At 45.4% G+C, this 27,440-nt stretch overlaps 1 pseudogene; it reads left to right on the forward strand.

The window, feature by feature from the left end:
- The first annotated feature begins 11,988 nt into the window (after window positions 1-11,988).
- LOC129867696 (DNA-directed RNA polymerase III subunit RPC2-like) overlaps window positions 11,989-27,440 on the forward strand; it is a 43,239-nt pseudogene continuing 27,787 nt past the window's right edge.

A 27,440-nucleotide genomic window follows, 5' to 3' on the forward strand; every position in this document is an offset into this window, starting at 1 on the left:
TATTTATTTTGTTATGAAACACTTCAGCTTACCATTGTTCAGCAGCTACAAATGGAATGTGAATTCAAAATGGGACACTTGACCAAAAACTGAAACAGTCAGCATGTAAACTACGAGTGCAAACAAAACATTTATGTCAACCTGGTAGTACTACACACTTCAGTCTAAAGCGTACCACAACAGGACACTCACCTTGCACAGACAGAACATTGTTAATGGGCCCTGGCTTATAAATTATTCAGCAATCAAGTGTGGGGGTGTGGCTTTCAATTGACATTGATTTAAAGAGCAGGTTAGGAGAACTAACCAAGCATGTTTGGATAATGAGCTAAAAGGTTAGGAAAGGGTTAGGACTAGCTAAAAATAAACTACTTTTGACAGCAATTAGACAAAAGCTGTTTCCCATCCTGACATGGTGTACTATAGCCCAGGGGTAGTCAAATCTTACCCTATGAAGTCTGGAGCCTGCTGGTTTTCGGTTCTACCTGATCATTAATTGCACCCACCTGGTGTCCCAGATCTAAATCAGTCCCTGATTAGAGGGGAAGAATGAAAAAAGCAGTGGAAATGGCTTCAAGCGAGGTCTAGATTTGAGCGAGGTCTAGATTATTAATTAATGGAAATGCCCTTCTGATCACAGGAGGCTGCTGAGGGGAGAACGGCTCATAGTAATGGCCGAAATGGAGTAAATGGAATGTCACCAACACATGGAAACCATGCGTTTGATGTATATGATACCATTTCACATATTCCGCTCCAGCCATTTTTACGGCACCACCAACTTTCTGTGCTTCTGATTTTCTTAGGAGCCCCAAATCAAAGCCTAGTCATGGACTAAAAGGCACTTTCAATAGAGGGGTCATTCTACATATAGAGTGCCTTTTGGGTGGTGTATTTATTTCACCTAGAGCACATGAAGAGTACATCTATAAAGAGCACATGTTTTACCATCTCAAGAGGTTAAATAAAAATAACTATAAAAGTGACAAGGTTGACTGTAACAGGGTTGACAATTTCATCTTAAATCAGCCAAACTCCCCTTGTAGCAAGGGGAATGGAAGATTGGGAAGGGAAATTTAATGCAATTAAATTTTAACAATGTTACTTTTTAACAAATATTTAAACATGAACAGTTTTACCATATTAAAATAAGAGTTCAGTTCATGTTATAAGGTTGACCTTAAACCTTAGGGACAAGTAAAGTAATCACCAATCACATAGAAACAAGTGGTTTAAAATGCCATTCATTGAGGACAACTCATTTAATTGAATGAAAACACACTACTGATGAACATTTTAATATGGCTTAGTTTGTACAGTAGATGTGCAGTATTTGATCCAACTGTTCAATTGAGTGTTTTTTCAACAATTGCACACATAAAAGGCACTCTATTGGTGGAATAACCCTGCGATTCTCCACTGAAAATGCTTTTTAGTTCAGGACTAGGCTTACTGATTGTCTGGGAAACCAGCCCATAATCTTACATAACAGGCCAGTACCTAACCTCCTGTCCACCCGCCAGTAATTCAAGTTGGAAATTCAAACATTGCAGATTGTCAAATACATTTTTGATATAACAGAATACTAATCAGCTAAAATATATATATATATATATATATTTTAATATACAGCTGTATTGTATAGGCTACCTAAAACTGTATGACAGGAGCCGTCTGTTTGAATGTTAAATGACGAGACAGAGGCATTGATGCGAGTAACCAGTCTTGTTCCGTACATCACAATACATCCGGGTATCTCAAGCACACCGGTAAAACACATGAGTTGCAGTAATGAACATTTACCAACAGATGGCATCCCTGTGCCATCTTACACCCATAACATTTTCCCTTTAATAAAATAGGACAGGAGGTGTCAATTCACTAACAAAACAAACCTCGACAGAAGGCATGGATACCCTCAAACTACTAGGAATTGTTTCATTATGGAGTGTACTATCTATAGCTATACCGTCTTTAGCAGTGATTTGGGTGTTACCTATAAACTTTTTATACAAATTTGACTACACATCAAATAGCCTAACAATGAGGAATAGGTAATTGGCTTGAAGATAAATTCAGCCAATATTTATTGTTGAACTCAGCGGGTTTTGTCTGGCTAATAGCCTACACAAATGGGCTGAAATATTCAAGGTAAAATAAATTAGGCCAAAATCAAATTAAGTCTCTAGTTTGAGAAACAGACGCATCACAAGTCCTCAACTGGCAGCTTCATTAAATAGTACCTGCAAAACACCAGTCTCAACGTCAACAGTGAAGAGGTGACTCCGGGATGCTGGCCTTCTAGGCAGAGTTGCAAAGAAAAATCCATATCAGACAGGCCAATAAAAATAAAAGATTAAGATGGGCAAAAGAACACAGACACTGGACAGAGGAATATACATGGGCCTCCCGAGTGGCACTGTGGTCTAAAGCACTGCATTGCAGTGCTACAGTAGCTGTGCCACTAGAGATTCTGGGTTCGAGTCCAGGCTCTGTTGCAGCCGGCCACGACAGGAGACCCATGGGGTGGCGCACAATTGGCCCAGCGTTGTCCGAGTTAGGGGAGGGTTTGGCCGGCAATGTCCTTGTCCCATCGTGCACTAGCGACTCCTGTGGCGGGCCGGGCGCAGTGCACGCCAAGTGCACTGTGTTTCCTCCGGCACATTGGTGCAGCTGGCTTCCAGGTTGAGTGGGCACTGCGTCAAGAAGCAGTGCAGCTTGGTTGGGTTGTGTTTCGGAAGATGCACGGATCTCGACCTTCGCCTCTCCCAAGTCCGTACGGGAGTTGCAGCGATGAGACAAGCCTGTAACCACCAATTGGATACAACGAAATTTGGGAGTAAAAGGGTAAAAAAATTAAAATATAATAATAATTAAAAATAATAATAATAAAATAAAATAAAATATATATAAATACATACATACATACAGTGCCTTTGGAAAATATTCAGACCCCTTGACTTTTTACACATTTTGTTTGGTGAGGGTGGATTTGGTGCCTATGAGGAGTTCCGTTTTATCACTGTTGAGCTTGAGGAAGCTTTGTTGCATCCATGTTTTTATTGCAGAGAGGCAGGATTCAATGTGGGTCATAGGTGTTTTGAGGAGGGATTTGGTGCCGAGTTAGATCTGGGTGTCATCGGCATACCAGTAGATGTCGAAGTAACGGCGGATCTGACCAAGGAGTAGATGTTAAAGAGTAAGGGACCCATTACAGAGCGCTGGAGGACACCCTGTATAACTGCAGTTGAGTCTGAGGTGTGGCCTTTGAGGGAGATGTAGTCAGTTCGGTTTGTGAGGTACAATTATGGCAAGGAGAGTGTGGTGCCCTTAACACACCCTCAAGCCTGGTGAGGAGGATCTGATGGCTCACTGTGTCAAAAGCGACACTCAGGTCAAGGAGAATCAGGATGTTGAGGGCACCAGCATCAGCAGAGGTCAGGAGGTAATCAACAACTTTGAGGAGTTCAGTTTCAGTACTGTGGAGGGGGCGGTAACCAGACTGGATGGGCTCGAACTGGTATGTAATTGGGAGGCAACAGTACGTTCCACAGTCTTGGCAAGGAATGGGAGGTTGGAAATGGTTCGGAAGTTATTGAGGATGGTGGTGTCCAGTACTGGCCTTTTTAAGATGGGGGTGACTGCAGCTGTTTTGTAGGGGACAGTTCTGTGGGCGAGTGACTGGTTGACGATGTGTGGGATATATGGACAGAGAGCAGGAAGTCAGACTTTGAGTGGAGAGAGAATCCAGGGAGCAAGTTGTGGTCTTGGATGTCTTGAGTTTTGAGATATATGGAGAGTCAATGTGGGCGATTTCAGAGAGCCGGGTCTCAGGGGTGACTATTGGGAAGTTGACAGGGGGAGGGGAGGCTGAGAGATTGATCAGTCACATAATTAGTCATGCTATCCCGTGTTTTACTGCTTAATGAATAGTATATTGTTATATGCTAGTGTTTATTCTAACAAGATACAAACTTCTCTTGGTGTGACTTATTCATAAGACTGGGCTTACAGGTAAGTGATGATTGGGTGCAACCGCAGCATGTGGGTTTACTATCTAAGAAAGTCACATGTATGGAACCTTGACAATAGTGTTTGTTGTTTTGAATGCAGTTAGACGGTTGAGCCCTCGGGCTATCTTAAAGTCTGCACAGACAACTCATTTCCTTTTACACACTATCTGCTGACTGCCACATATACAGAAAGGGGTTGTATTTTCTCTATAAATGCAGATACCTGGCTATGTTTGTTAAGCTTTCAACTCTGAACCATTCTTGTTGATGTTGATTGCTTCATTTTGCAAATCTTATAATAAAGCTGTTGTTGGAAGAATTTACAGTCTCTCTCTTCCTATAGAATTACCCTGACAAAATTGGCGACGAGGATGGGATGGCTAACTGAGCTTGCTGATTGTTCCTGAGGAGACCAAGGTTACCTACGCACAGGGCTGCGTTAGATGTGGCTCGGGAGCCCACACTCTGACTAAAACGGAGCAGAAATGGCCCCGCCTCGGACCGGCTGGGAGTGTCAGTGAGTGGATACGCCATTCCAGACAGACAAAATAGATTAAGGGTGAGACTGATTTTCTTTTAAACAGCATAAAAAAATCCTGTTCTGGGACAGGTTGTGCACATGATGTCTTTGTTGTAGCAAAGACACCCCTAGTTAGAATCTTTGTTGTAGCAGAGTTATTTCTGAATAGGGGAAGTCCTGGAAGTAATTCTAGGGTGTGACTTATTCATATAGCAGAGTTTCACTATTGTAAAGTGGCTGTTCCACTGGATGTCATAAGGTGAATGCACCAATTTGTAAGTCGCTCTGGATAAGAGCGTCTGCTAAATGACTTAAATGTAATGTTAATGTAGGGCAAACATCCTGTTGAAGCAGGGTGATCTCCAATTGGCATCTTTTTGTTCAAGCAGAAGTATCCTGATTAGAGACAGGGGTTGTGTTTCTCTGTTGAAGCAGAGTGGCAGACATGGGATGATAGGACCCGGTTACAAGTTATGTGATCCTAGGCTACAATCCTGAGATAGAAATAAATACATTGTGATAATTAAAATTAAAATGAATTAGTATACTGGTAAAACATTTAGTTATGATTGGGAAACCAGCTATACATTTGAAAACCTACATGGGAATTTGCATAGGAGGAACTACCATGTGGGTATAGCATTTAAAATTACATAAAACAATTTTATTTAAAAAAATGAAAAGGAAGGAAGGAAGATGTTCATAATTAAACACTGTTGTTTGTATGTTTGTGTTTGAGTGTAATAATAGATTGGGGTAAGTTGAGAAAGTGGGAGAGAGAAGCCAAAAGACAGTCAGACAGAAAGTTAAAGAAATAAGGTTGAAAGAAAGTTAGGAGAAACAGGGATGATGATGATAATGACTTTCCACCCCCCTGTTATACCCCTGTATCCACTGTACCAGCACCAGCCCTGGTTGTCCGAGAGCAGCGCGCTCAGCCGTCTCCCCTACGGCAGCTCTACCAGCAGACCCCTCGGAGGTGGCCCATGAGCAATGGAAATCCATGCACCGCCCACATGGAGTCCCGTCTCTGGTGTTAAAACTTCTTAAGGCTAGGGAGCACTATTTTCACGTCCGGATGAAAAGTGTGTCCAAAGTAAACTGCCTGCTACTCAGGCCCAGAAGCTAGGATATGCATATAATTGGTCGATGTGGACAGAAAACACGTTTCCAAAGTTTCTAAAACTGTTAAAATTATGTCTATGAGTATAACATAACTTATTTGTCAGGCAAAACCCCGAGGACAAACCATCCAGGAATATTTCTTTTGAGGTCACTCTCTTTTCAATGGGGTTTCTATGTGGCTCTAGATTTCTGAGGCACTTGCTTGCAGTTCCTATCACTTCCACTAGATGTCAACAGTCTTTAGAAATTGGTTGATGTTTTTCCTTTGAGTAATGAAGAAGTAGGGCTGTTCAGAACGAGGGTCGAGTCTAGTGTACTGTTGTGGTTGGGGCGCATGAACTGAAAGTTCGCTCCACGTTGTTTTCGTCCTGTATTGAACACAGTTTATTCTGTCTTAAATTTGATCGATTATTTACGTTTAAAAATACCCAAAGTTGGATTAGGAAAGTTGTTTGAAATGTTTGGATCAAGTTTACAGGTAACTATATTAGATACTTTGTAGTCATGTTGTGCGAGTTGGAACCGGTGTATTTTCTGAATCAAACGTGCCAAATAAATTGACATTTTGGAGATATAACGACAGAATTTATTGAACCAAAGGACCATTTATGATGTTTAATGGACAAATTGGATTGCAAACAGAAGAAGATCTTCAAAGGTAAGGCATGAATTATATCGTTATTTCTGACTTTTGTGTTGCGCCTAGCGAGTTTAAATCTGATTTTAATGTGTTGGTATGCTGGGCGCTGTCCTCAGATAATAGCATGGTTTGCTTTCGCCGTAAAGCCTTTTTGAAATCTGACACTGTGGCTGGATTAACAAGAAGTTCATCTTTAAACCAATGTATAACACTTGTATGATTAATGAATTATTATTATGAGTATTTCTGTTTTTGAATTTGGCGCGCTGCTATTTCACTGGGTGTTGTCAAATCAATCCCGTTAATGGGATTGGCGCGCGAAGGGATCACTAAGAAGTTTTAATGGACTCTGGGAATATAGTCCACCATCGACGTCGACCCCTACCACGCAGCTAAGTCCCTCACCCGCAACAGTCATGACCAGAACAGGTGAAAAAGGGGACCCAAACACAACCTTTCTCCAGGCGCCTCTGGTAATGTTCCCTAATCCACAACCGCAACCTGCGGACGGTGAGGAGGGCCATCACGAATGGCACCCACTTGCCAACATCCAGAAGACTTGGAGACAGGACAAAATGAAGGACATTGCTAAAGAACTTCCAGATTCTACAAAGGACGCTGGTGATTTTACCACACAGCTACTTAAGATGGCCCGGCTGAACAAGCCATCTGCAGCTGAGATCGCACACATTTGCCGTATCAAGATGAGGCTGCGATGGGCGGACGTGGAGGGAGGCTTTGATGAAAACTATCAATGGGAAGAGGGTAAAGCCTATCAGACCCAACTGGCTATGCTGTGTGATCGCATAAAATAACATTACCCACCCATGACCGATTGGGCAGCTATCCATAGTTGCATGCAGAAAGCTAAGGAGTAACTGGAAGACTACAGACAGACTGGAGACCTGCTACCGTAAGCATACCGGGCTCAAACCAATGACTGATGACTGTCACAATGATGACTACGACAACTCTTTAAAGCTGCCTTAATGAATGGACTTTTGCCAGCCCTTGATAAACAGTTTTAAACGACTTGCATCGGCTGGGAAACTACCAGTCTACAAGCGGTTATTGAACACTGTAAACATGCTGAGAGGCAGCAACTGTCTCAAGAAGCTAAGACAAAACAGAGAATAGAAAAAGAAGGAGTGAAGTTACAAGCTGCATAGCTGGCTTTTATCAAAGACAGGGCCAGCAGCGGCAGGCTCAGGAAAGATCTCAAAATGATGGACAGAGGGAAAGAGGAAGAGGTAGAGGATGAGGAGGGGGAGCCAGTGCTGATTGCTGGGCCAGACAACAGCAACAACAGGACAGGAACTTTGTTTCTTATAACTGTGGAAAAGAGGGACATTTTTCTAGAAAGTGTCGAAACACAAGTGAGCAGGGAGCAGCAGGGGGTGGTTAGAAAACCGGACCTCTATCGTACACCTTCCTCACCTGTCACGCCCTGACCGTAGAGAGCTTTTTATGTCTCTATTTTGGTTTGGTCAGGGTGTGAGCCTCCTTCATTTTCTATGTTTTGTATTTCTTTGTTGTCTGGCCGGATGTGGTTCTCAATCAGAGGCAGCTGTCTATCTTTGTCTCTGATTGAGAACCATACTTAGGTAGCTTTTTCCCACATGGTTTTTGTGTGTAGTTATTTTCTGTTTTGTGTTTCTGCACCTGACGGGACTGTTTCGGTTTTCATTTATTCTCTGGTTATTTTTGTTATAGTGTTCAGTTCTGAAATCAAAGCATGAACACTTACCACGCTGCGCTTTGGTTCACACCTTCTTCAACAGACGATCGTTACATCACCTCTGCCATGAAATCCTCCAGATGACGACAAATGGCGGATTGTTGATCCCAAACTGCCGTAGCCCAGGAGAGCGCACTTCCTGAAAATTATCGTAATAATATATTATATATAATATATAATATAATATAATATAATATATTTGAGCCATCTTTTGATGGCTGTAGCTCAAAAAATATTGGAGCATTGAGATAGAAAACCCCAGCAGGTACCCGGATCCCCAGAGTATCGCTCCGGAGGAGGTAAGCGGGGTTCTTGGAGAGCCGGGGTAGGCTGTACACACTCACCACTCATAGGGAAAAGGTTACTGGGTGGTTGGGGGTTCTCAGAGGTGGCAGGCTGCCTATGAGCTAACTCCCTGATTTGCTCCATAATAGCCTTAAACCCTTGGTCGTGGCGTTCAGTCAGGGAACAAAGTCCTTCCAGAAGGTCCTGTAGTAGCTCCTCATGCCCCATAATGGTGGCTCCCTGCAGGGAGACAGCGTGGCTGAGCTGGTCCAGGTCTGCTGGGTCTGTTATGGCCTGTTCGTACTATAAGGATACAAGGCCAGACCTAGATGCAGACATGGGAGGCAGATGGTTTGAGTCTTTGATATTTATTGTGTTCCAAAAGGGTAGGCAAGAGAATAGTCATGGACAGGCAAAAGGTCAAAACCAATTCAGAGTCCAGGAGGTACAGTGTGGCAGGCAGGCTCGAGTTCAAGCCATCAGAATGGTCAGGCAGGTGGGTACAGAGTCCAGAAACAGGCAAGGGTCAAAACCAGGAGGACTAGACAAGACGAACTGGCACAGGGAGACAGGAAACATAGGGATAAATACACCAGGGAAAATAAGCGACACCTCGAGGGGGTGGAGACAATCACAAGGACATGTGAAACAGATCAAGGCGTGACACAAATAGGGTTCTAAGGCATCTCCTTCGGGGGTCAGTAATGGTATGGCAAGAATAGTCTCAATGGCTTTGCTGCACAATTTCTTAACACAAGTTATAATAAACACTATTGTAAAAAAATAACTAAGCCATAAATCAACCAATGAAAGATATTGTAGCTCCCATAACACCAAATAATGACTGAACCCATCCAAACAGATTACAATCGTTGTCTGGTTGGTGTTCGTTTGCGAGATCACCGCTGAGCTCTTTCAGATGTTCCACTACCATAGTCAAGTTACCCTCACCCCTGGGTGTGAATGTACAGCAATGGTCACCTATCATTTTGCACACTCCCCCCTCCAGGTGCTAGCAACATGTCAAGGCTTGCAATTCTGTCTTATTATCGAAAATCCTCAAGTGGTTAATTTACCAGTGATTCTAAATGATATCCTAATTGATCTAAACCATGTGTATTTTCCGATGCCCCATACCAAGGAATTAATATGCGGGTATCTGGAAACCACAGTGAGTCAATTCAGCTCCTCCTCATTAAGTGCCCCCACATACCTGATGTTTTTGGTTTTTCTTGGCTCCAAAAACACAACCCAGATATTGACTGGACTACGGGTTCCATTCTGGGTTGGAGCTCATTTTGCCATTCACACTGCCTAAAGGCGGCACAGCCATCTCCGAAACGTCTGTCTCCAGGATAAAGTATGGCCTCGGATCTCTCTGCCGTGCCCGCAGAGTATCATGACCTCCTGGAGGTTTCCAGCAAGGCTTGTGCTACCTCCCTTCCTCCACACCGTTCTTACGATCGTGCTATTGACCTCCTCCCAGGCTTCACACCGCCTCGAGGCCGGCTATATTCCCTGTCTGGCCCTGAGACCAATCGAGGACTCACTGGCTGTTGGGAGCATTCGCCCTTTAGCCTCTCCTGCCGGCGCAGGATTCTTCTTTGTTGGGAAGAAGGACAAGACCCTGCGTCCATGTATTGATTGCCGGGTCCTCAATGATATTACGATTAAAAATCAGTACCCTCTACTACTCCTCTCCTCAGCTTTCGAACCTCTCCAGGGGGCTACTATCTTTTCCAAATTGGACCTTCGGAATGCCTACCACCTTGTGCGGATACGCAAAGGAGACAAGTGGACGACAGCTTTCAACACTGCCAGTGGACACTATGAGTACCTGGTTATGCCGTTTGGACTCACGCGCCTGCTGTCTTCCAGGCTCTGGTCAACGATGTGCTTCGGGACATGTTGAATTGTTTTATTTTTGTCTACCTCGACGACATTCTGATTTTCTCTCGTTCTGCCCAGGAACACTTTCTCCATGTTCGACAGCGGCTCTTGGAGAATCAGTTGTTTGTAAAGGCTGCGAAGTGCGTGTTCCACCACTCAACTATCTCCTTTCTGGGATACATTATTGCTGAGGGGAATGTACAGGTGGATCCGGAGAAGGTGAGAGCGGTGGTGGATTGGCCCCAGACCACATCCAAGGTGCAGCTCCAACGGTTTCTGGGTTTTGCAAATTTCTACCACCATTTCATTCAGGGCTCAGCAACCTGGCGTCTCCCCTCTCTGCACTCAACTCTCCCAAGGTACCGTTCACATGGTCCCCAGCAGTGGACAAGGCTTTTGGGGATCTAAAGCAGCGATTTACTACTGCTCCCATCCTCATCCATCCGGACCCAACTCGTCAGTTTGTGGTGGAGGTTGATGCTTCCGACGTGGGATTAGGGTCCGTTCTTTCCCAGCGATCCGTCCAGGACCAAAAGCTTCATCCCTGTGCCTTCATGTCCCATCGTCTCAACTCTGCGGAGAGGAATTATGATTGGGAACCGGGAACTCCTAGCGGTTAAGATGGCTCTGGAGGAGTGGAGACACTGGCTGGAAGGTGCGGAACATCGATTTCTGGTATGGACGGATCATAAAAATTTACAATACCTCCGCACTGCCAGGCTTCTCAACCCAAGGCAAGCTCGTTGGGCTCTGTTATTTACCAGGTTCAATTTCACCATCTCCTACGGCCCAAGGTCGAAAAACGTGAAGCCAGACGCTCTATCCGGTCTGTACAGTTCCACTGCCACTCCCTCTGAATCTGAGACCATCCTCTCTGCCTCTTGTTTGGTGGCTTCTGTTGTTTGGGAAACCAAGGCTCTGGTCCGCAAGGCACAGCCTTCCCAGTTGGACCCTGGGGGGGGGGCCCGGCTAACCGGCTGTTTGTTCCTGATTCGGTCCGGCCTCAGGTCCTGGAATGGGCTCACTCTTCCAGGCTTACCTGTCGTCCTGGCACTCGTCGAACTCTGGCTTTCCTTCGTCAATGCTTCTGGTGGCCCACCATGGTTCCTGACATCTCGGCCTTCATTGCCGCATGCATGGTGTGCGCGCAAAGCAAGACTCCGCGGCAAGCTCCGTACAGCCACTGCCTGTCCCTCATCGCCCCTGGTCCCATATTTTCCTGGATTTTGTCACTGGGCTTCCTCCGTCAGAGGTGGTAGACGGTGGTAGATCGGTTCACCAGGCATCATTCAAGTAGACGCCCCAGCTTATGGTGCAGCACGTCTTCCGAATCCATGGACTCCCGGTTGACATTGTCTCGGATCGGGGTCCTCAGTTCTCGTCCCAATTCTGGAAGACGTTCTGCACTCTTATCGGGTCATCAGCCAGCCTGTCATCTGGGTTTCATCCCCAATCTAACGGCCAGTCGGAGCGAACCAATCAAGATATGGAGACGGCACTCCGGTGTTTTGTTGCTAGTAACCCCAACACCTGGAGTCAGCAACTGGTCTGGGTGGAATATGCCAGGAACACTCCCCTGCTCGGCTACTGGACTATCCCCCTTCGAATGCTCCATGGCGTATCAGCCCCCACACTTCCCAAAGCAAGAAGTTGAGGTCAACATACCTTCAGTTCAGATGTTCGTCCGCCGCTGTCGGCGTACCTTGAAAAGAGCTAGAGCGGCTACTCTTTCTGAGATTGTCCTACTAACGGTGCGTTGAACTGTATTCGACCCAGGATGCCCACAATGCTGCACAGCTCTAACTGTGTCCTCACAGGGAAGATGGTCATGGAGTACTCCAAACTCAATGAGTGCCCTCTGGGCCCTGGTAGGCAAAACCTAGCTGAACACCTTACATGGTGGCCACTCTACTTCTGGAGGGCTGCCTGCAGTATGTGCTGTATAGTATAGGCTAGAACAAAAAACATGCACACACGGTGGCCCATCTCTAGTAGCCTAGAACATGTGTGTGTGTGTGTGTGTGTGTGTGTGTGTGTGTGTGTGTGTGTGTGTGTGTGTGTGTGTGTGTGTGTGTGTGTGTGTGTGTGTGTGTGTGTGTGTGTGTGTGTGTGTGTGTGTGTGTGTGTGTGTGTGTGTGTGTGTGTGTGAACTTATGTCATTCTCTCTACATCCACAGGGGGCCACTTCATTGTCAAAGGTCAGGAGAAGGTCATTCTGGTCCAGGAGCAGCTGTCAAATAACCACATCATCGTAGGTCAGGACAGGAAGGGAGCAGTGGGAGACTCTGTGCTGTCACTCATATCCAGAATGACTCGACCAGATTGTAAGTCTCCCTAGTTAGGCTCTAGCTGCAGTTTGGTGTAAATGCTTTGCTCCTATTGATATTTCCATACCTGCCTTCTTTCATGTTTGATTCATTATGTGAATGTTTTCTGATTTATTGCTTACTTTAGTGCTTTATCATTGTAAGACTGTGTTCGCATGTCTGTTTATCCAAACGTCAGTTCACTTGCCACCACACTCAACTCAAACTGCTGTGTAATGTGGTTACAGTTCTACCCATAAAAATAAGAGCAGGACCAATATGATCGTTAACCTGTCTGCAAGGACGATTCTACCTGAGACACAACACACTGTCAGAGGACGCCCCCATCGCCATTATTTTCAAGGTAAGAATGTCACCTGAGTCCACATGAGGGCGCTGTCTGACTAAAATATGCCAACAGAATACAGATAATGCCAAGCTTCCACCTCTCTACCCTGTTCAGCCTTGTTGTTCAATGCGTTGGTAGTGGAACCCACTTGTGCTACTCATTTAAGACCTGATTTGCTAATGTAATATAAAAATGAGCTAATCTAATGTTTTAGCTAATTTCAGTTTGTGAACATGCTGCATCTATTACCATTATATAAAAATTGGTACTAATGTTTTAGCTGAAAATTTGATTGGATTCATTCAAGCAACAGCAGAACACATTTTTTAAAAACTCTACTTTCAGTGAGTTGTCTTAGCTTTCAGTCATCCTCTACTGTTAAACATTTGGGCATTTTTATCACTCAATAAGGTCCATATCCGTGACACCCAGATTAAAATTGCTCTATTAACCTGTTGGCAGCAGTAGCACCGCTGATGACCTCTTGGCCAGCCCTCTCCAAACATGTCCAATGTGGCCTTGTAGCATTTTGAGTAATCACCAGTGTGGAGTGTTGGCCTGCCTGGTTTGTTTGCTCTACCTTCATGCATCCTGGGTGAATTCCTCCTGGCCCTCGCCGCACTCTGCAATGCTGCCAACCAGCATGGCCCCAGATGCATCATGGGCCAGCCAGCCCTGTTCCCACAGCTCCTCAATAGCATAAGCAAATGTCAGAGAACCTGCCTCACCTCTCCCTGACTTCTCTTGTCTGTACCTCTTCCTTTATCTTTTCAACCTTTCACTCTGTGTACACCCACACAACCCCTTCCTCCACCCACTTCCTCACCTCTCCATCTCCTGCCAACCTCTCTTTTCTTCCGCCATCCACCTCTCCCATCCTCTTTGTCACATCACATCCTTTATACCTCTTTCTCCTCCACTTCATCGTCATCCATTCACTTATACATCTCCACCATATGTCCTCACCCCTCCAAACTTCCCTGATACCTCCGTCATCCACCTCAATCCTTGCCCTTAAACCACCTCCTCCACGTTTCTCCTCTATTTTGCCCTTATACCTTCCCTCCATCCCTCCCACCCACACGTAATCTCGTTCATACCTCACCCTCTAATAATGTCTTCCTGAGGACTAGGACTTTGACTGAAGAATAGAATGTATTCTAGCAAGAGGAGATGAGTCTTGCGTTTGGGACACAGCCTTTGTCTTGCCTAGTAATTAAAGAATAATCCTCCTCAAGTCATTTCTCAATAGGCCAACGTGTCCTTTTTGATATGTGTTGATTAATGCAATGCCCCAATTTGTCTGAATAAAGACCCTTATTTTTGTAGGAGGAACCAGCAATGCATTGACGAGGGCCATATTAGCATCCTAGCAACGGAGGGCCATATTAGCATCCTAGCAACGGCCGTTGGATCAGATTTGAATGCATGTTGTTGATGCAGTGTTGTTCTCATTATACCTTTGATGTTTGATACGTCAAACTATGCCTCAGTAGACATATAGCCTTAAATAGATATTAGACCAGAGGTGGGCTCCTGGGTGGCGCAGCCGTCTATGGCACTGAATCTCAGTGCTAGAGGCGTCACTACAGACCCATAGAGCGTCACACAATTGGCCCAGCGTCGTCCAGGTTAGGGTTTGGCCGGGGTAGGCCGTCATTGTAAATAAGAAATTGTTCTTAATTGACTTGCCTAGTTAAATAAAGGTTCAATTGAAAATAAAATAAAAACTTGAGATTTAGAAATTCAACAGATGGCGGAGGGCCGCACAGATTTTTGGGGGACTAATTTGTTGTTCAAAATCTATTTGTGGGCCAGGAAAAGGGCATTTATTAAAACATATATAGGTCCATTAGAATTTGTACATAGTGCATTCAGAAAGTATTTAGACCCCTTGACTTTTTCCACATTTGTTGTGACAAAATAAGATTAAAATGTATTTAATTGTAATTTTCTTGTCTACGAGCTACACAAAATACTCTAATGTCGAAGTGGAAGAAAATTTTTAACATTTGTAAAAATAAATAAATATATACATGTTTCCCATGTTTCATGAGCTGAATAAAAGATCCCAGAAATGTTCCATATGCACAAAAAGCTTATTTCTCTAAAATGTTGGGCTCAAATTTGTTTACATCCCTGTTAGTGAGCATTTCTCCTGTGCAAAGATAATCCATCCACCTGACAGGTGTGACATATCAAGAAACTAATTAAACAGCATGGACATTACACAGGTGCACCTTGTGCTGGGGACAGTAAAAGGCCACTCTAAATTGTGCAGTTTTGTCACACAACACTGCCACAGATGTCTCAAGTTTTGAGGGAGCATGCAATTGGCATGCTGACTGCAGGAATGTCCACCAAAGCTGTTGCCAGAGAATTTAATGTTAATTTCTCAACCATATGCTGCCTCATCGTTGTTTTAGAGAATTTGGCAGTACGTTCAACTGGCCTCACAACAAACTGCAGACCAACCGCAGCGTAAGCTACGAACAGCGAACACAATTGCATTTTATCGATGGCAATTTGAATGCACAGAGATACTGTAACAAGATCCTGTGGCCCATTGTCATGCCATTCATCCGCCTCCATCACCTCATCTTTCAGAATGATAATGCACTGCACCATGTCGCAAGGGTCTGTACACAATTCCTGGAAGCTGAAAATGTCCCAGTTCTTCAATGGCCTGCATACTCATCAGTCATGTCACCCATTGAGCATGTTTGGAATGCTCTGGATCGACTTGTACAACAGCATCCAGCAACTTCACACAGCCATTCAAGAGGAGTGGGACAACATTCCACAGGCCACAATCAACAGCCTGATCAACTCTATGCGACGGAAATGTGTCATGCTGCATGAGGAATATAATATGAAATTCATAGATTAGGGCCTAATGAATTTAGTTAAATTGACTGATTTCCTTATATGAACTACAGTGGGGCAAAAAAGTATTTAGTCAGCCACCAATTGTGCAAGTTCTCCCACTTAAAAAGATGAGAGAGGCCTGTAATTTTCATCATAGGTACACTTCAACTATGACAGACAAAATGAGAAAAAAAATCCAGGAAATCACATTGTAGGATTTTTAATGAATTTATTTGCAAATTATGGTGGAAAATAAGTATTTGGTCAATAACAAAAGTTTATCTCAATACTTTGTTATATACCCTTTGTTGGCAATGACAGAGGTCAAACGTTTTCTGTAAGTCTTCACAAGGTTTTCACACACTGTTGCTGGTATTTTGGCCCATTCCTCCATGCAGATCTCCTCTAGACCAGTGATGTTTTGGGGCTGTTGCTGGGCAACACGGACTTTCAACTCCCTCCAAAGATGTTCTATGGGGTTGAGATCTGGAGACTGGCTAGGCCACTCCAGGACCTTGAGATGCTTCTTACGAAGCCACTCCTTCGTTGCCTGGGCGGTGTGTTTGGGATCATTGTCATGCTGAAAGACCCAGCCACGTTTCATCTTCAATGCCCTTGCTGATGGAAAGAGGTTTTCACTCAAAATCTCACGATACATGGCCCCATTCATTCTTTCCTTTACACGGATCAGTCGTCCTGGTCCCTTTGCAGAAAAACAGCCCCAAAGCATGATGTTTCCACCCCCATGCTTCACAGTAGGTATGGTGTTCTTTGGATGCAACTCAGCATTCTTTGTCCTCCAAACACGACGAGTTGAGTTTTTACCAAAAAGTTATATTTTGGTTTTATCTGACCATATGACATTCTCCCAATCTTCTTCTGGATCATCCAAATGCTCTCTAGAAAACTTCAGACGGGCCTGGACATGTACTGGCTTAAGCAGGGGGACACGTCTGGCACTGCAGGCTTTGAGTCCCTGGCGGCGTAGTGTGTTACTGATGGTAGGCTTTGTTACTTTGGTCCCAGCTCTCTGCAGGTCATTCACTAGGCCCCCCCGTGTGGTTCTGGGATTTTTGCTCATCGTTCTTGTGATCATTTTGACCCAACGTGCTGAGATCTTGTGTGGAGCCCCAGATCGAGGGAGATTATCAGTGGTCTTGTATGTCTTCCATTTCCTAATAATTGCTCCCACAGTTGATTTCTTCAAACCAAGCTGCTTACCTATTGCAGATTCAGTCTTCCCAGCCTGGTGCAGGTCTACAATTTTGTTTCTGGTGTCCTTTGACAGCTCTTTGGTCTTGGCCATAGTGGAGTTTGGAGTGTGACTGTTTGAGGTTGTGGACAGGTGTCTTTTATACTGATAACAAGTTCAAACAGGTGCCATTAATACAGGTAACGAGTGGAGGACAGAGGAGCCTCTTAAAGAAGAATTTACAGGTCTGTGAGAGCCAGAAATTTTGCTTGTTTGTAGGTGACCAAATACTAATTTTCCACCATAATTTGCAAATAAATTCATTAAAAATCCTACAATGTGATTTTCTGGATTTTTTTTCTCTCATTTTGTCTGTCATAGTTGAAGTGTACCTATGATGAAAATTACAGGCCTCTCTCATCTTTTTAAGTGGGAGAACTTGCACAATTGGTGGCTGACTAAATACTTTTTTGCCCCACTGTATAACTCATTAAAATCTTAGGAATTTTTGCATGTTGCGTTTATATTTTTTGTTTAGTATATATGAAAAATAAAACACAAATATATCTTGTTTAGATAAGTACTCAACCCCCCGAGTCAATACATGTTAGAATCTGTCACGCCCTGACCTTAGAGATCCTTTTAATGTCTCTATTTTGGTTGGTCAGGTCGTGAGTTGGGGTGGACATTCTATGTTTTTGTTCTATGTTGTCTATTTCTATGTGTTTGTCCAGGTGTTGTTCTCAATCAGAGGCAGCTGTCTATCGTTGTCTCTGAATGAGAACCATACTTAGGTAGCCTTTTCCCACCTGTGTTTTGTGGGTAGTTGTTTTCTGTTTTTGTGTCTGCACCAGACAGAATTGTTTTGCTTTCGTTCTCCTGTTTGTTGTTTTTGTTCGATTCGTTTTTTTGGATTAAATCATGAACACTTTAAACGCTGTACCTTGGTCCACTCTTCCTTCAGCCCACGAGAATCGTTACAGAACTACCCACCACCAAAGGACCAAGCAGCGGGGTAAGGAGGACTGGACATGGGAGGACATCCTGGACGGCAAAGGATCCTACACGTGGGAGGAGTTCCTGGCTGGAAAAGATCTCCTACCATGGGAGCAGGTCGAAGCAGCAAGGAAGGCAGAGGCAGCTAGGAAAAGGGCCAGGGATTACACGGGAACAAGACTGGCACTAAAGACCTGGAGGCCACTCCCCAAATTTTGGGGGGGGGCACACAGGGAGATTGGCTGAGCCAGGTTGGAGACCTGAGCCAACTCCCCGTGCTTACCGTGGCGGGCGTCGTACTGGTCAGGCACCATGTTATGCGGTGGAGCGCACGGTGTCTCCAGTACGTGTTCTTAGCCCGGTGCGCTATATCCCAGCTCCTCGCATCGGCCGGGCTAGAGTGGGCATCGAGCCAGGACGGAGTGTGCCAGCCCTGCTCTCCAGACCTCCAGGACGTCTCTACGGCCCAGGATATCCTGCGCCGGCTCTGCGCACTGTATCTCCAGTGCGTCTGCACAGCCCAGTGCGTCCTGTGCCTGTGCCCCATACGTGCCGGGTCAAAGTCACCATCCAGCCAGGACAGGTTGTGCAGGCTCTTAGCTCAAGACCTCCAGTGCGCCTCCACGGCCCAGTGTATCCGGTGCCTCGGCCAAGGAAGAGGGCTCCTGCATGTCTCCCCAGCCTGGTGAGTCCTGTGCCTTCTCCCAGAGCCAGTCCTCCTGTGTGTCTCTCCATTCCTGTGATGATCCATGGCACGAAGCCTCCAGTGATGATCCATGGCACGAAGCCTCCAGTGATGATCCATGGCACGAAGCCTGTGTGTCTCTCCACTCCAGTGACGCCCTTCAGTCCGGAGCCTCCAGCAACGCCCTTCAGCCCGGAGCCTCCAGCGACGATCCCCTGTCCGGAGCCGCCAGAGTCTCCCCCCTGTCCGGGGTCCACGTCCGGCACCAGAGCCGCCACCACGGATAGATGCCCACCCAGACCCTCCCCTATATGTTTGGGTTTTGCGGCCGGAGTCCGTACCTTTGGGGGGGTACTGTCACGCCCTGACCTTAGAGATCCTTTTTTTGTCTCTATTTTGGTTGGTCAGGGTGTGAGTTGGGGTGGGCATTCTATGTTTTTGTTCTATGTTGTCTATTTCTATGTGTTTGGCCGGGTGTGGTTCTCAATCAGAGGCAGCTGTCTATCGTTGTCTCTGAATGAGAACCATACTTAGGTAGCCTTTTCCCACCTGTGTTTTGTGGGTAGTTTTCTGTTTTTGTGTTTCTGCACTAGACAGAACTGTTTCGCTTTCGTTCTCCTGTTTGTTGTTTTCGTTCGATTTGGTTTTTTGGATTAAATCATGAACACGTTAAACGCTGCACTTTGGTCCACTCTTCCTTCAGCCCACGAGAATCGTTACAGAATCATCTTTGGCAGCGATTACAGCTGTGAGTCTTTCAGGGTAAGTCTCTGGATTGTGCAACATTTGCCCATTATTCTTTAAAAAATTATTCAAGCTCTGTCAAATTGATAGTTGATCATTGCTAGACAATCCTTTTCAGGTCTTGCCATAGATTTTCAAGCAGATATACTTAAAAACTGTAACCCAGCCACCACTTTCTTCTTGGTCATTTTTTATTTAACCTATATTTAACTAGGCAAGTCAGTTAAGAACAAATTCTTATTGACAATGACGGCCTACCGGGGAACAGTGGGGAAACTGCCTTGTTCTGGGGCAGAACAATAGATTTTTAACCTTGTAAGCTCAGGGATTCAATCCGGCAACCTTTCGGTTACTGACCTAACGCTCTAACCACAACGCAACCTGCCGCCCCAAAGTAAGCAACCCCAGTGTAGATTTGGCCTTGCGTTTAAGGTTATTGTGCTGCTGAAAGGTAAATTAATGTCTGGTGGAAAGCAAACTGTACCAGGTTTTCCTCTAGTATTTTGCTTCCATTCAGTTTGTTTCTTTATCCTGAAAAACTCCCCAGTCCTTAATGATTACAAGCATATCCATAACGTGATGCAGCCACCACAATGCTTGAAAATCTGGAGAGTGTTACTCAGTAATCAAATCAAGCTTAATTTATACAGCACATTTCAGACATGGAATGCAACGAAATGTGCTTCACAGGAAAAAACTAATAAAAACAATGAAAATAAAAGCTGAAATATTTACTACACAACAGACATAAGACAAAAAAACTAAAGAATGACAAAACTGAACAACATAATACAGTAATGTGTTGTATTGGATTTGTCCCAAACATAACACTTTGTATTCAGAACAAAAAGTTAATTGCTTTGCCACAATTTTTTGCAGTATTACTTTAGCGCCTTGTTGCAAACAGAATGCATGTTTTGGAATAGTTTTTATTCTGTTAAAGCTTCCGTCTTTTTACTCTGTCAATTAGGTTAGTATTGTGGAGTAACAATATGCTTGTTGATCCATCCTCAGTTTTCTCCTATCACAGCCATTAAACTCTGTAACTGTTAAAACGTCACCATTGGCCTCATGGTGAAATCCCTGAGTGGTTACCTTCATCTACGGCAACTGAGTTAGGAAGGACGCCTGCATCTCTGTAGTGACTGGGCGTATTGATACACCATCCAAAGGGTAATTAATAACTTCATACTCAAAGGGATATTCAATGTCTTTTTGTTGTTGTTACCGTCTACCAATAGGTGCCCTTCATTGCGAGGCATTGGAAAACATCCCTGGTTTTTGTGGTTGAATCTGTGTTTGAAATACACTGCTCAACTGAGGGACCTTATAGATAATTGTATGTGTGGTGGGGTACAGAGTTGAGAGAGTCATTGTAAAATCATGTAAAACACTATTATTGCACACAGACAACTTATGTGACTTGTTAAGCACATTTTTACTCCTGAACTTATTTGGACTTGCCATAATAAAAGGGTTGAATATTGACTCAAGCTTTTCATTTTTTATTAATTTGTAAAAAAACTGCAATTCCACTTTGACATTATGGGATATTGTGTGTGACAAAACATCTCTCATTGCAATCATTTTAAATTCAGGCTGTAACAACAAAATGTGGAAAAAGTCAAGGGGTGTTAATACTTTCTGAAGTATGAAGAACATTGACTATACAAAACATTAGGAACACCTGCTCTTTCCATGACAGACTGACCAGGTGAATCCAGGTGAAAGCTATCACCCCTTATTGATGTCACTTGTTAAATCCACTTCAATCTGTGTACTGTAGATGAAGGGGAGGAGACATGTTAAAGTAGGATTTTTAAGCTTTGAGACAATTGAGACATGGATTGTATATGCGTGCCATTCAGAAGGTGAATGGGCAAGACAAAAGATTTAACTGCCTTTGAACAGGGTATCGTAGTAGGTGCCAGGTGCACCGGTTTATGTCAAGAACTGCAACGCTGCTGGGTTTTTCACGCTCAACAGTTTCCCGTGTGTATCAAGAATGGTCCACCACCCAACGTACATCCAGGCAACTTGAAACAACGATGGGAAGCATTGGACTCAACATGGGCCAGCATCCCTGTGGAACGCTTTTGCCACCTTGTAGAGTCCATGCCCTGATGAATTGAGACTGTTCTGAGGGCAAAAAAGGGGGGTGCAACTCAATATTAGAAATGTGTTCCTAATGTTTGGTATACTCAGTGTATAACGAAGGCTACTCACGTAACCACGGGTCTATGAACCAAGCGGCGCATTTAGTTAACTATTAGTTTTGATTAAATTGTTTATGCTAAATCCACTGCAGGCCGCTTTTAATCGGCCGTAGTTTGGCTCCCTACTATATACTGTAAGTATGTCTATTTAAATGGCAATGGTTTTATATTGCTGGGCAGTTTCAGAGTTTGTACTAATATCCCTCTGCATGTGTGTGTTACCTAGGCTCTGAAATACATTGGGAATAAAGTGCGGCGACAGCACGTGTGGGGAGGGCCCAAGAAGACCAAGATGGAGGAGGCTAGAGAGCTTCCCTCATCCTCCCTCATGTAGGTCAGGGTTCCATAGCCGCAGGCCACACGAGCTCACAGAACGGGACCTGCGAGTGCTGAAGCGCTCAGTGCGTAACAATCTTCTGTCAGTGGCAACACTCATTACCAAGTTCCAACCTGCCTCTGGAAGCAACGTCAGCACAAGAACTGTTGGTCAGGAGCTTCATGAAATGGGTTTCCATGGCCAAGCAGCCGCACACAAGCCTAAGATCACCATGTGCAATGCCAAGCGCCGGTTGGAGGAGTGTAAAGCTTGCTGCCATTGGACTCTGGAGCAGTGGAAACACGTTCTCTGTAGTGATTAATTAAACTTCACAATCTGGGTTTGGCAGATGCCAGGAGAATGCTACCTGCCCAAAAGCATAGTGCCAACTGTAAAGTTTGGTGGAGAATGAATAATGGTTTGGGCTTTTTTTCATGGTTCGGGGACCAATTAGGACCAATTAGTTTCAGTGAAGGGAAATCTTAATGCTACAATATGTAAATACAGTACATGCCCAACCTCACTAATGCCCTTGCGGCTGAATGGAAGCAAGTCTCCACAGCAATGTTCCAACATCTAGTGGAAAGCCTTCCCAGAAGAGTGGAGGCTGTTATAGCAGCTAAGGTGGGACCAGCTCCATATTAATGCGCATGATTTTGGAATGAGATGTTCGACTAGCAGGTGTCCACATTCTTTTGGTCATGTAGTGTACCAGAGTACATTGGGCTGTGCAAACTTCCTTTTACACATTACGATCAATCATTTAATCAAATGTATTTATATAGCCCTTTTTACGTCAGCCGATGTCACAAAGTCCAAAACAGAAACCCAGATTAAAACCCCAAACAGCAAGCAATGCAGATGTAGAAGCACGGTGGCTAGGAAAAACTCCCTAGAAAGGCAGGAACCTAGGAAGAAACCTAGAGAGGAACCAGGCTCAGAGGGGTGGCCAGTCCTCTTCTAGCTGTGCATGGTGGAGATTATAACAGTACATGGCCAAGATGTTCAAACATTCATAGATGGCCAGCAGGGTCAAATAATAATAATCACAGTGGTTGTAGAGGGTGCAACAGGTCAGCACCTCAGGAGTATATGTCAGTTGGCTTTTCATAGCCGAGCATTCAGAGTAAGAGACAGCAGGTGCGGTGGAGAGAGAGTTCTAAACTGCAGGTCCGGGACAAGGTAGCACGTTTGGTGAACAGGTCAGGGTTCCATAGCCGCAGGCAGAACAGTTGAAGCTGGAGCAGCAGCACGACCAGGTGGACTAGGGACAGCAAGGAGTCATCAGGCCAGGTAGTCCTGAGGCATGGTCCCAGGGCTCAGGTCCTCCGGGAGGGGAGGGAGAGGGAGAGGGAGAGAGAAAGAATTAGAGGGAGCATACTTAAATTTGCCTGTACAGACTTCCTTTACCACATTTTCCTGTACAGCCTTCCTCCAGCACAGTGGCCTATAGTGTGCTGCTCCACAGTGTAGATAAGCAGAGCCTGCATGCTCTGGGTCTGTCTGCACAGCACGACTCACTCACTCTGTAATTCAATTAAGATGACTGTCAGCGTTTAATGCTAATGTTTTAAAGGGGCTGGTTGTGTGACAGTGCTGTACAGACTCACTGCTGGGGCCCATGGAATGAATGGGTTTCAAAGCTCCCAGGTAGAAGTTGCCTGTATTCACAGATCTTGGTCATTTTACCATCCTCTAATCCACACCTTAATCTTTAGCGGGTGAAACCCCAAACTGACTTTAGATCATGACTTTTAATCCGTTCCTCCTCCCCAGTCAAAACGATGGTCTCTATACGCAGTGCTAAATCTCTACGTGCTTTGTACTTATCTGAAAACTGATCCCAGGCCACTGGTAGTTGAGACAGACTCTGCACCAGCCTCCCCATGCCCTGATCCCAGGCCTGCGCTAGTGGATACAGCCTCCGCATGCCCTCACCTGCGTCTTTATTCTCTCACTCCTTTATTAATACCTTCATTATTTTCCTCCCGCTTTGTTGTTGCCTGTTTTGTTTTCCTCATCCTCCCCCCACCCTCATCCCTTCTTCCCCGCCTCGCTCTGTATTCCCGCCTTGACTGGCTTTGTCAGGGGGAGAGATACGCAGCAGCCGCACCAAAATCCCAGGGCCGGGGAAGCGGAGGGATTTTTTCCACGCTATGACAAAAGAATGGCCGCCTTGACTGGAGCGATTGAGCTAATCCTGCAGGCCCCAGGTCTGATAATGTAATTATGGCTGTCTTAAGGCCTTTAATTTCCCCCCATCCCGACCTGCTCTGGCTGAGGAGTGGGGGCGAGGTGGGGGTGGAGGGGGGTACAGTGCCTCCTTTCAATGGGGGGCTTATGCACTTAGAACGCCCAGCAATCTCCTCTCTCTCCAATTATGATTCCCTGACATTCAACTAATTGGCCCGGCTGTGCAACGGAAGCTTAATTTCTTTATTATTAATTTTGCCGGTGCTGCTTGTTTGTTTTGATGTATGCAAATGTGTCGGGAGGGTTGGTGGGGGGTTGAGCGAAAGAGAAAGAGAAGAGAGAGGTTCCCCAGTGAAAGCCTTACTGGGTAGAGGAAAGGAGAGAAGAGAGACCTGGGAGAGAGGCCAGGTCAGGCTTATCTCAGGGTTGGCACACCTGGTTATTAAATCTGTTTCTTTGGTCATTTTCTCTGAGCTGATAACGGAGAGGAACAGAACAACTGGCAGCAGAAGCCAAGAGAGCTGGGAGAACAGAGGGTTTGATACGACTATCTCTCGGAGTATTGTTGTTTCACATTTAGTTCGTTGCATCAGATACTCGGTCTGTAACTTCCAGTGTTGAGTTTTGATGTTTCCAATGTGTCAGTTTTGCCTTTTAGATCATAATTAATCAAATTGTTATGGACAGGGAGGACCTGATGCTAGATCAGCACTCCTTCTCAGAGAAACTTAATAATTATGGGCCCATAGGTTCTAACTGTATTAAGAGCTCAGACACACCAATAGCGTTTGCTGGCCGAGAGTATATAGCACCTTTGAGTGTAATTTGCGAACCATGCGTGCCCTGATTTTATATGTAGAATCGCATGAAAAATGTTGTCAGTCAGACATCGACAGTGGGTGGTCCCTGAAACATCGCGCTGACGATCGGCAGACGAACGCTAGATCTACATTCGGTGCAAGCCTTACCACTCTCTCTCCCCCTCTGTTCACTTCAGAGCTGAAGAAGATATCAGACCAGATCATCCCCAAGCAGCCCAGTTCGACATAGTCAAAAGCATGCGCCAGGACCAGATCACCAACGGCATGGTCAACGCCATCTCCGCCGTGAGTGCTGCCCCTGTATCAAGATCTGGTCCCTTATGCCAGACAGAGGATGTGGTATCCAAATGGTTTGACATATTGCAAAAGGGGATTTGACCTGTCCCTCTCTCTGTGCCCCCAGGGGAACTGGTCCCTGAAGAGGTTTAAGATGGACCGTCAGGGTGTGACACAGGTGTTATCCAGTCTTTCCTTCATCTCGGCTCTGGGCATGATGACCAGGACCTCCTCCCAGTTTAGAAAAGCTCAGGAAGGTCAGCGGACCCCGCTCCCTGCAGCCCTCCCAGTGGGGCATGATGACCAGGACCTCCTCCCAGTTTAGAGAAGCTCAGGAAGGTCAGCGGACCCCGCTCCCTGCAGCCCTCCCAGTGGGGCATGATGACCAGGACCTCCTCCCAGTTTAGAGAAGCTCAGGAAGGTCAGCGGACCCCGCTCCCTGCAGCCCTCCCAGTGGGGCATGATGACCAGGACCTCCTCCCAGTTTAGAGAAGCTCAGGAAGGTCAGCGGACCCCGCTCCCTGCAGCCCTCCCAGTGGGGCATGATGACCAGGACCTCCTCCCAGTTTAGAGAAGCTCAGGAAGGTCAGGGGACCCCGCTCCCTGCAGCCCTCCCAGTGGGGCATGATGACCAGGACCTCCTCCCAGTTTAGAGAAGCTCAGGAAGGTCAGGGGACCCCGCTCCCTGCAGCCCTCCCAGTGGGGCATGATGATAAGGATCTCCTCCCAGTTTAGAGAAGCTCAGGAAGGTCAGGGGACCCCGCTCCCTACAGCCCTCTCAGTGGGGCATGATGACCAGGATCTCCTCCCAGTTTAGAGAAGTCCAGGAAGGTCAGCGGACCCCGCTCCCTGCAGCCCTCCCAGTGGGGCATGATGACAAGGATCTCCTCCCAGTTTAGAGAAGACCAGGAAGGTCAGGGGACCCCGCTCCCTGCAGCCCTCCCAGTGGGGCATGCTGTGCCCCTCCGACACCCCTGAGGGAGAGGTCAGTCAGCGAGAGAGAGACACACATGGACGGACAGTTAGACAGTCACATAGATACTGTATATATTGGCAATCACGAACACATAAATGAGCAAGCACACCCACCCCCCCCCCCCACACACACACACACACACACACACACACACACACACACACACACACACACACACACACACACACACACACACACACACACACACACACACACACACACACACATAAACCCCATCACATCCATGCTCACACACACTTATGCAATCACTCCTACTGTTTAAAACTAATACAGTGGCTTGCGAAATTATTCAACCCCCTTGGCATTTTTCCTATTTTGTTGCCTTACAACCTATAATTAAAATAGATTTTTGGGGGGTTTGTATCATTTGATTTACACAACATGCCTACTACTTTGAAGATGCAAAATATTTTTTATTGTGAAACAAACAAGAAATAAGACAAAAAAACAGAACTTGAGCGTGCATAACTATTCACCCTCCCAAGGTCAATACTTTGTAGAAACACCTTTTGCAGCAATTACAGCTGCAAGTCTCTTGGGGTACAGTGGGGCAAAAAATAATTTAGTCAGCCACCAATTGTGCAAGTTCTCCCACTTAAAAAGATGAGAGAGGCCTGTAATTTTCATCATAGGTACACTTCAACTATGACAGACAAAATGAAAAAAGAAAATCACATTGTAGGATTTGTAATGAATTTATTAGCAAATTATGGTGGAAAATAAGTATTTGGTCACCTACAAACAAGCAAGATTTCTGGCTCTCACAGACCTGTAAATTCTTCTTTAAGAGGCTCCTCTGTCCTCCACTCGTTACCTGTATTAATGGCACCTGTTTGAACTTGTTATCAGTATAAAAGACACCTGTCCACAACCTCAAACAGTCACACTCCAAACTCCACTATGGCCAAGACCAAAGAGCTGTCAAAGGACACCAGAAACAAAATTGTAGACCTGCACCAGGCTGGGAAGACTGAATCTGCAATAGGTAAGCAGCTTGGTTTGAAGAAATCAACTGTGGGAGCAATTATTAGGAAATGGAAGACATACAAGACCACTGATAATCTCCCTCGATCTGGGGCTCCACGCAAGATCTCACCCCGCGGGGTCAAAATGATCACAAGAACGGTGAGCAAAAATCCCAGAACCACACGGGGGGACCTTTGGTCCCCTGCCGAGAGCTGGGACCAAAGTAACAAAGCCTACTATCAGCAAGGGCATTGAAGATGAAACGTGGCTGGGTCTTTCAGCATGACAATGATCCCAAACACAC

This window comes from Salvelinus fontinalis, chromosome 12 (genome assembly GCF_029448725.1).
Source record: "Salvelinus fontinalis isolate EN_2023a chromosome 12, ASM2944872v1, whole genome shotgun sequence".
NCBI lineage: Eukaryota > Metazoa > Chordata > Actinopteri > Salmoniformes > Salmonidae > Salvelinus > Salvelinus fontinalis.